Here is a 12,417-nt window from a genome sequence, read left to right as displayed (position 1 = left end):
CTATTGGCACTATGGAACCAGCCTTCATTGCCAGATCCCTCAGCCCACATAGAAGTCACCTAAACTGCAGGCACCATAGAGTCGGCTAACCCGACCGCAACACGACAGGAGAACGCATTGGAGGCAAAGTGACGTTGACACTACCCGGAAACAGCTGGCGTGCTGGAACCAGGCTGGGCAGGAGGGAGTATCCATGCCAAAGACACTGGCGAGAACCAGCTGACGGTACTGGAATCCGGATGGGTAGTAGAAGGTACAAGAGCAAATGGAACTACCGAGAACCAGCTGGCGGTGCTGGAACCCAGGGTAAATACTAAAAACAGAGGAGCCAGAGGTGTATTTGGAGGAGGTTTTAAATCAGTAGTTCAGTGGATGTGGACAAAACTGGAGAATTTGCCGGACACACAGCTGGGGATCAGCTGACTTTACTGAACCCCAATAACACTGGAGCAAGCATTGACTGTGCAGATGGCACTTCTGAGCAGCAACTAGCGGTATTGGAGCCCATGGTAAATACTAAAAACAGAGGAGCCAGAGGTGTAATTGGAGCAACTTTAAAATCTGTAGTAGTGAGAATGTGGACAGAGCAGGAGAAATTGCCGTCCGCACAGCAGGGGAACAGCTGACGTTACTGAACCCCAATAACATGGCAGCAAGTGTTGACTGTGCAGACGGCACTTCCGAGCGCCAACTGGCGGTGTTGGAGCTCAGGGATAATACTGAAAACAGAGGAGCCAGAGGTGTATTTGGAGGAGGATTTAAATCAGTAGTACAGTGGATGTGGACAGAGCAGGAGAAATTGCCGTCCGCACATCAGGGGAACAGCTGACGTTACTGAACCCCAATAACACGGCAGCAAGTGTTGACTGTGCAGACGGCACTTCCGAGCGCCAACTGGCGGTGTTGGAGCTCAGGGATTACAGTTCAGGTGGTAGAAACATGAACAGAACAGGAGACCTGGATACTGTTGCCAACCAATTATTTATTCTGGAAGAGGACTGGCAACTTCATGAGAGATCCAGGCTTGTTCATTTTGAGAAAAGTAAGCCGGTCAACGTTATCAGAGGATAGTCGCATGCGACGGTATGTTAGTACACCACCTGCGGCACTAAAGACGCGTTCCGATAATACACTAGCAGCAGGGCAAGCTAGCACCTCCAATGCATACTGACTAAGCTCTGGCCATGTATCCAGCTTACAGACCCAAAACTTGAAGGGAGAAGAGCCGTCTGGGAGTACACTAAGAGGGCAAGACATGTAGTCTGTCACCATCTGACGGAAACATTGCCTCCTGCTGACTGGAGCCGTCTGTGATGGTGTAGACATTTGTGTCGGCGGGGACACAAAACTTTGCCACATTTCGGCCATACTGGTCTTGCCTTGTGCTGAGGTGCTGCTTCTGCTCCCTCTTTGTGCAGAGCTTCCTCCACTGCCTCGACGCACTGAGCTGCTTTGTAAAGCACTAGCAGCACTGCTCTTGGTTGGAATGGAGAACATGATGGAATGCACCAGTGCGTCTTGGTACTCCCGCATTTTACGCTCCCGGTTCAACGGTGTTATGAGGCTTTGTAAGTTGTCCCGGTAGCGAGGATCTAGGAGGGTGGACACCCAATAATCAGCTGTGTTGAGAATGTGGGTGATGCGGCGGTCGTTTCTCAGGCACTGCAGCATGAAATCAACCATGTGCTGCAGACTGCCAACTGGCCAAGAAACGCTGTCCCCTGCTTGAGGCGTGATCTCTGCCTGCTCTGCATCACCCCACCCTCGCTCTAGATACTGACTACTAGAGCATTGTGTACCTCTCTCCTCTGGACAGATGTCTTCCTCATCCTCCTCACAAAGTGTCCCCTGCCTAGGCCTTTGTGAGGAACCACGTTGCGCAGACTGTAGAGAAGCAGACGGCATTTGTGACTCCTCATCCTCCAGCTCTTCCCAAACCTCGTCCCTTAGTGCTTGCAGTGTTTTTTCAAGCAGGCAGATAAAGGGGATAGTCATGCTGACTAGTGCATCATCTGCACTCGTCATCCGCGTGGAATAATCGAAGGCACGCAAAACGTGGCAAATGTCCTTCATAGAGGCCCACTCAGTGGTGGTGAAGTATGATCGGTGCGCACTGCGACTTGTTTGCGCCTGCTGCAGCTGGTACTCCATTACTGCTGCCTGCTGCTCACACAACCTCTCCAACATATGTAACGTTGAATTCCACCTGGTGGGTAGGTCACATATGATGCGATGTTCCGGAAGACGTAATCGGCGCTGCAGAGCAGCAATGCGTGATCTTGCATTGCTGGAACGCCGCAAGTGAGCGCACTCTATGCGGACCTTGTGAAGGAGTGATCCGGATAGTCCCTCAAAAAACTCTGCACGACCAAGTTGAGCACATGTGCCAGACATGGGATGTGAGTGAGGTTGCCTAGGCCCAAAGCTGCCACCAGATTTCGGCCATTGTCACACACTACCATGCCTGGCTGGAGATTCGCTGGCACAAACCACACGTCGCTCTGCTGCTTGATGGCATTCCAGAGCTCCTGCGCTGTGTGGCTTCGATTCCCCAAGAAATTAATTTTAATACGGCCTGTTGACGTTTGGCCACGGCTGTGCTCATATTGGTCACCATAACAGGTAACCGTTCACGGGTCGATGTGGAGGTAGACCGTGACGGCTCCTGCAGCGCTGATTCAGGGGAACTGGAGTATGAGGAGGAGTCAATGTGTACAGACTGGATTCCTGCAATCCTTGGAGTTGGCAGAACACGTACAGCGCCACTCTCAAGATCTGTACCCGGCTCCACAACATTTACCCAATGGGCAGTGAGGGAAAGGTATCGTCCCTGTCCATGCTTACTGGTCCACGCATCGGTGGTCAGGTGGACCTTGCTACTGACGGCGTTTTGTAGCGCATGTTTAATTTTTCCCTCCACATGATGTTGCAGGGCAGGGACGGCTTGCCTGCTGAAATAAAATCGGCTGGGCACGTTGTATTGTGGGACTGCCAATGCCATAAAGTTACGGAATGTGTCAGTCTCCACCAGCCTGAATGATAGCATTTCAAGGGCCAGTAGTTTAGCAATGCCAGCATTCAGAGCCTGTGCTCGGGGGTGGTTTGCCGAGTATGGGCGCCTTTTCTCCCATGCCTGTGCTAACGATGGCTGTAGACTGGCCTGAGAGTGTGAGGATGACTGGGAAAGTGGTGCTGTGGGTGGAATTACACTGTGTCTCTGTACAACAGTGCCAGAGATTCTTCCATGGAGATCCTGTGAGGAAGCCGAACCAGCTGTGTGTGAGCTGGAGGAAGAGGCTACAACACGAGCTGAAGAGGTGGTAGGTGGCGCTGTAGGTTGGCCTAGGTCTTCAGTGTGTTTTTGTAACTCCACCACGTGCTTGGTCCGCACATGTTTCCACATATTTGTGGTATTGAGGTTGCTGACACTTTTCCCTCTTTTCACCTTCTGATTACACAGCTTGCATTTGACAAAGCAAATGTCATCTGCAACTGTGTCAAAAAAGGACGCTCTTGGGAGCGCCCGCTTTGGATTTTGGAAGAGCCATGCTCTTAATGGGTGCCGAAGTGGAGGCTACAGGCAACCAAGTCTGCCCCCTCCCTCTCCCTCCTTTTTGGGCTGTTCGGTGAATCTCTTCCTCAGAGCTGCTCCCACCACCTTCCTGTCCCTCACGCCATGATGGGTCAAGGACCTCATCATCTACACCACCCTCTTCAAACAACTGCTTCTCCTGGGTAGTCTCGACAGCACAGTACGCACCAGAAAGTGGCATCTGAGTCTCATCATCAGATGCGTACTGAGGTGTGCTGCTGACCATAGGCACTGGCCCACCCGCCTCTTTAGATTCAGAGAGACAAAACGGTTGCGCATCACTGCATACTACCTCTTCTTCAAATTCTCGAATTCTGCTTGGCTGGCCCCCTCTTTCCAAGCCAAGAGATTCAGAGAACAGAAGTAGAGATGGTTCCTGTCCAGGGCTCTCTGACTGCCTGGGCAATTTGGCAGGTGGTGAAGAGACAGATGGGTGCTCTTCAGTGCTCAGGACCTGAGAGGATCTGGAACTAATTGAAGTCGATGCGTTAGCTGCCATCCATCCGACAACGGCTTCAATTTGGTCCTCGCGCAGCAGTGGGGTACAGCTAGCTCCTACAAAGCTGCGCATAAAGGACTGTTCCCTGGTAAAACTGGGGGATGCTGAGTCACTGGTGCCCGCAGCAGGCACAGAATCCCCACGTCCTCTTCCTGCAGGCACAGAATCCTCACGTCCTCTCCCTGCAGAAACTCCACGCCCACGCCCACGACCACATGCCTTAATCCCTGCCTTCTTCATCTTGGTAAACTGATAAAGATAGGCAGAAAAGTACTAAGGGCTTAGTGTGCTTATTCCTGAACAGCTGCTAACAGGTATAAGAAACACTAATTTTATAAAGTGTGGACTAGACTTTAATATGAGCTAATGTGGCCTACACAACTGTAAAGTGGAGTGTTTGGTGAACTTTATTTAGGTTTTTTTTGTCACAAAAAGACACTGGATGTGCCCAAAGATGTAATAACGATAGTATCACAAACTTTTTGTAGCTATTACAATGTAGGAAGGTAACCTACAATGCAATAGATGAGGCTGCAAAAAATCTGGCTGGGGCTGCAGGGCCCAATGCTGCAGAAAGGCTCCTCTAACTACTCCTATATAGTGTGTTTGGAACCAATTTAACTGAATACGGATGGAACCACCACACTAATAGGAGATATCAGGAAAAATTATGAATTGGCAAAAAAGGACAATGTATGAGGCAGTGACACACACTGAGTGCACTACAACCAGACGTTATCATCGTCGCCTTGACGACCAATATGTCATCATTGTCACCTTGAATACGAATATAACATCATCGTCACCATGACGACCATTATGACATCATCGTCACCATGATGACCATTATGACATCGTCGCCATGGCGACCATTATGAAATCACCGTCTCCATGGCGACCATTATGAAATCACCGTCTCCATGACGACCATTATGACATCAACACCTTGACGACCATTATGACATCACCGTCGCCATGACGACCATTATGACATCACCGTCGCCATGACGACCATTATGACATCATCTTCGCCGTGACAAGCATTATGACATCACGATCGCCATGACGACCATTATGACATCATAGTCGCCATGACGACCATTATGACATCTCAGTCGCCATGACGACCATTATGACATCTCAGTCGCCATGACGACCATTATGACATCATCTTCGCCTTGACTACCATTATGACATAATTGTTGCTATGACGACCATTATGACATCGCCGTCGTTATGACGACTATTATGGAGTCATCATTGCCATGATGACCATTATGACATTGTCATCGCCATGATGACCATTATGAAATCAATGTCGCCATTTCGACCATTATGACATCATCGTCGCCTTGATGACCAATATGATATCATAGTCGCCATGATGACCACTATGACATAATTGTCGCCATGACTAATATTATGACATAATCATCGCCATAACGACCATTAAGAAATCAACGTCGTAATGACGACCATTTTGACATCATTGTCGCCTTGACGACCATTATGAAATCTTCGTCGCCATGATGACCATTATGCCATCGTTGTCGCCATGACGACCATTATGTCATCATAGTCGCCATAATGACCATTATGACATCAACGTCGCCATGATGAACATTATGACATCATCGTCGACATGACGACCATTATGACATCTTCGTCGACATGACGACCATTATGACATCTTCATCGACATGACGACCATTATGACATCTTCGTCGACATGACGACCATTATGACATCTTCGTCGACATGACGACCATTATGACATCTTCGTCGACATGACGACCATTATGATATCTTCGTCGACATGACGACCATTATGACATCTTCGTCGACATGACGACCATTATGACATCATCGTCGACATGACTACCATTATGACATCATTGTTGTCATGACGATCATTATGACATCATCGTTGCCAAGAAGATCATTATGACATAATCGCCACCATGATAACCATTATGACATCACCGTCGCCATGACGACAATTATGACATCATCATTGCCTTGTCGACAAATATGACATCATCGTCGCCATGACGACCATGACATCATCGTCGCCTTGAATACCAATATGACATCATCGTCGCCATGACGACCATTATGACATCATCGTCGCCACAAAGACTAATATGACATCATCGTCGCCATGATGACCATTATGACATCATCGTCGCCTCAAAGACCAATATGACATCATAATCGCCATGACGACCATTATGACATCATCGTCGCCACGAAGACCATTATAAAGTGATCGTCGCCACGAAGACCATTATGAAGTCATCGTTGACATGAAGACCATTATGAAGTCATCGTTGCCACGAAGACCATTATGACATCACCGTCGCCATGACGACCATTATGACATCACCATCGCCATGACGACCATTATGACATCACCATCGCCATGACGACCATTATGACATCACCGTCGCTATGACGATCATTATGACATCATTGTTGCCATGACGACCATTATGACATCATTGTTGCTATGACGACTATTATGACATCATCGTCGCCATAATGACCATTATGACATCATCTTCACCATGATGACCTTTATGACGTCATCGTCGCCATGATGACCATTATGGCATCATAGTTGCCAAGACGACAATTATGACATCCACGTCGCTATAGCCACCATTATGACATTATCGTCGCCATGAGGACCATTATGACATCATCGTCGCCATGACTACCATTATGATATCATTGTTACCATGATGACCATTATGACATCACTGTCGCCATGATGACCATTATGACATCATCATCGCCATGACGACCATTATGAAATCAACGTCGCCATGACGACCATTATGAAATCAACGTCGCCATGACGACCATTATGACATCATTTTCGCCATGACGACCGTTATGACATCATCGTCGCCATGACGACCGTTATGACATCATCGTCGCCATGACGACCATTATGACTTCATCATCGCTAAAAATAACAATATGACATAATAGTCGCCATGGTGACCATTATGACATCATCGTCGCCATGACGACCACTATGACATCATCATCGCCTTGATGACCAATATGACATGATCGTAGCCATGACGACCAATATGACTTCATCGTCGCCTTGATGACCAATATGACATCATCATCGCCTTGATGACCAATATGACATCATCGTCGCCATGATGACCATTATGACATCATCGTTGCCATGATGACAATTATGTCATCATCGTCGCCATGACGACCATTATGTCATCATCGTCGCCATGACGACCATTATGACATCATCTTTGCTATGACAACCATTATGGAATCAACATCGCCATGATGACCATTATGACATTATCATCCCCATGATGACTAATATGACTTCACCGTCGCCATGACGACCATTATGACATCATCGTCGCCATGAATACCAAAATGACATCATCGTCGTCATAATGACCATTATGACATCATCGTCGCCATGACAACCATTATGACATCATCGTCGCCTTGACGAACAATATAACATCATCGTCGCCTTGACGAACAATATAACATCATCGTCGCCTTGACGACCATTATGGACATCATAGTCCCATGATGACCATTATGACATCATAGTCGCCATGATGACCATTATGACATCAACCTCGCTTTGACGACCATTATGAAATCATCATCGCCATGACGACCAATATAGCATCATCGTTCCCATGATGAACATTATGACATTATCGTCGCCATGATGACCTTTATGACATCACCATCGCCATGACGACCAATATGACATCATCGTCGCAATGACGAACATTATGAAATCAACGTCGCCATGATGACCAATATGACATCATCATCGCCTTGACGACTAATATGACATCACCGTCGCCACGACGGCCATTATGACATTACCGTCGCCATTATGACATCATCATCGCCACGACGAACATTATGACATCATTATTGCCATGATGACAATTATGACATCATCGTCGCCATGACAACCATTATGACATCATCTTCGCCATGAAAACAATTATGACATCATTGTTGCCATGAGGACAATTATGACATCAACGTCGCCTTGACGACCAATATGACTTCATCGTCACCATGACGACCATTATGACATCATCGTCGCAATGATGACCATTATAACGTCATCGTCGCCATGACGAACATTATGACGTCATCGTCGCCATGATGACCATTATGACATCATCGTCGCCATGACTACCATTATGACATCATCGTTGCCATGACGACCATTATGACATCACCGTCGCCATGACGACCATTTTGAAGTCATCATTGCCATGATGACCATCATGACATCATCGTCGCTATGACGACCATTATGACATCAAAGACGCCATGATGACCATTATGACATCACCGTCGCCATGACGACCATTAAGACATCACCGTCGCCATGATGACCATTATGACATCACCGTCGCTATGGCGATCATTATGACATCATTGTTGCCATGACGACCATTATGACATCATTGTTGCTATGACGACTATTATGACATCATCGTCGCCATAATGACCATTATGACATCATCTTCGCCATGATGACCTTTATGACGTCATCGTTGCCATGATGACCATTATGGCATCATAGCTGCCATGATGACAATTATGACATCCACGTCGCTATAGCCACCATTATGACATTATCGTCGCCATGAGGACCATTATGACATCATCGTCGCCATGACTACCATTATGATATCATTGTTACCATGACTACCATTATGACATCACTGTCGCCATGATGACCATTATGACATCATCATCGCCATGACGACCATTATGAAATGAACGTCGCCATGACGACCATTATGACATCATTTTCGCCATGACGACCGTTATGACATCATCGTCTCCATGACGACCATTATGACTTCATCGTCGCTAAAAATAACAATATGACATCATAGTCGCCATGACGACCATTATGACATCATCGTCACCATGATGAACATTATGACATCATCGTTGCCATGACGAACATTATGACATCATCGTTGCCATAGACATCATTATGACATCATCGTCGACATGACGACCATTATGACATCTTCGTCGACATGACAACCATTATGACATCTTCGTCGACATGTTGACCATTATGACATCTTCGTCGACATGACGACCATTTTGACATCATCGTCGACATGACTACCATTATGACATCATTGTTGTCATGACGATCATTATGACATCATCGTCGCCAAGAAGACCATTATGACATAATCGCCACCATGATAACCATTATGACATCACCGTCGCCATGACGACAACTATGACATCATCATTGCCTTGTCGACAAATATGACATCATCGTCGCCATGACGACCATGACATCATCGTCGCCTTGAATACCAATATGACATCATCCTCGCCATGACGACCATTATGAAATCATCGTCGCCACAAAGACTAATATGACATCATCGTCGCCATGATGACCATTATGACATCATCGTCGCCACAAAGACCAATATGACATCATCGTCGCCACAAAGACCAATATGACATCATCGTCGCCACAAAGACCAATATGACATCATCGTCGCCATGACGACCATTATGACATCATCGTCGCCACGAAGACCATTATAAAGTCATCGTCGCCACGAAGACCATTATGAAGTCATCGTTGCCATGAAGACCATTATGAAGTCATCGTTGCCATGAAGACCATTATGAAGTCATCGTTGCCACGAAGACCATTATGACATCACCGTCGCCATGACGACCATTATAACATCACCGTCGCCATGACGACCATTATGACATCACCGTCGCCATGACGACCATTATGACATCACCGTCGCTATGACGATCATTATGACATCATTGTTGCCATGACGACCATTATGACATCATTGTTGCTATGACGACTATTATGACATCATCGTCGCCATAATGACCATTATGACATCATCGTCGCCATAATGACCATTATGACATCATCTTCGCCATGATGACCTTTATGATGTCATCGTCGCCATGATGACCATTATGGCATCATAGTTGCCATGACGACAATTATGACATCCACGTCGCTATAGCCAACATTATGACATTATCGTCGCCATGAGGACCATTATGACATCATCGTCGCCATGACTACCATTATGATATCATTGTTAATATGATGACCATTATGACATCACTGTCGCCATGATGACCATTATGACATCATCATCGCCATGACGACCATTATGAAATCAACGTCGCCATGACGACCATTATGACATCATTTTCGCCATGACGACCATTATGACATCATCGTCGCTATGACGACCATTATGACTTCATCTTCGCTGAAAATAAAAATATGACATCATAGGCGCCATGACGACCATTATGACGTCATCGTCGCCATGACGACCATTATGACGTCATCGTCGCCATGACGACCATTATGACATCATCGTCGCCATGAAGACCATTATGACATCATCATCGCCTTGATGACCAATATGACATGATCGTAGCCATGACGACCAATATGACTTCATCGTCGCCTTGATGACCAATATGACATCATCGTCGCCTTGATGACCAATATGACATCATCGTCGCCATGATGACCATTATGACATCATCATTGCCATGATGACAATTATGTCATCATCGTCGCCATGACGACCATTATGACATCATCTTTGCTATGACACCCATTATGACATCATTGTTGCCATGACGATCATTATGACATCATCGTCGCCTGGACGAACAATATAACATCATCATCGCCATGTCGACCATTATGATATCATCGCCGCCATGACGACCATTATGACATCATCATCGCAATGACAACCATTATGGAATCAACATCGCCATGATGACCATTATGACATTATCATCCCCATGATGACTAATATGACTTCACCGTCGCCATGACGACCATTATGACATCATCGTTGCCATGAATACCAAAATGACATCATCGTCGTCATGATGACCATTATGACATCATCTTCGCCATGACAACAATGATGACATCATTGTTGCCATGAGGACAATTATGACATCAACGTCGCCTTGACGACCAATATGACTTCATCGTCACCATGACGACCATTATGACATCATCGTCGCAATGATGACCATTATGACATCACCATCGCCTTGTTGACCATTATAACGTCATCGTCGCCATGACGAACATTATGATGTCATCGTCGCCATGACGACCATTATGACATCATCGTTGCCATGACGACCATTATGACATCATCGTTGCCATGACGACCATTATGACATCACCGTCGCCATGACGACCATTTTGAAGTCATCATTGCCATGACGACCATTTTGAAGTCATCATTGCCATGACGACCATCATGACATCATCGTCGCTATGACGACCATTATGACATCAAAGTCGCCATGATGACCATTATGACATCACCGTCGCCATGATGACCATTATGACATCACCGTCGCCATGACGACCATTATGACATCACCGTCGCCATGACGACCATTATGACATCACCGTCGCCATGACGACCATTATGACATCACCGTCGCCATGACGACCATTATGACATCACCGTCGCCATGACGACCATTATGACATCACCGTCGCCATGACGACCATTATGACATCACCGTCGCCATGACGACCATTATGACATCACCGTCGCCATGACGACCATTATGACATCACCGTCGCCATGACGACCATTATGACATCATTGTTGCCATGACGACTATTATGACATCATCGTCGCCATAATGACCATTATGACATCATAGCTGCCATGATGACAATTATGACATCCACGTCGCTATAGCCACCATTATGACATTATCGTCACCATGAGGACCATTATGACATCATCGTCGCCATGATGACCATTATGACATCGTCGTCACCATGATGACCATTATGACATCGTCGCCATGGCGACCATTATGAAATCACCGTCTCCATGACGACCATTATGACATCAACACCTTGACGACTAATGTGACATCATTGTCGCCATGACGACCATTATGACATCACCGTCGCCATGACGACAATTATGACATCACCGTCGCCGTGACAAGCATTATGACATCACGATCGCCATGACGACCATTATGACATCATAGTCGCCATGACGACCATTATGACATCATAGTCGTCATGACGACCATTATGACATCATCTTCGCCTTGACTACCATTATGACATCATTGTTGCTATGACGACCATTATGACATCGCCGTCGTTATGACGACTATTATGGAGTCATCATTGCCATGATGACCATTATGACATTGTCATCGCCATGATGACCATTATGAAATCAATGTCGCCATTTCG

This window comes from Phyllobates terribilis, unplaced genomic scaffold (genome assembly GCF_046119375.1).
Source record: "Phyllobates terribilis strain yellow unplaced genomic scaffold, ASM4611937v1 Scaffold_2__4_contigs__length_985480577, whole genome shotgun sequence".
NCBI classification, from domain to species: domain Eukaryota; kingdom Metazoa; phylum Chordata; class Amphibia; order Anura; family Dendrobatidae; genus Phyllobates; species Phyllobates terribilis.
The sequence above is the reverse complement of the archived record's forward strand: the minus strand, read 5'-3'. Positions refer to the sequence as shown.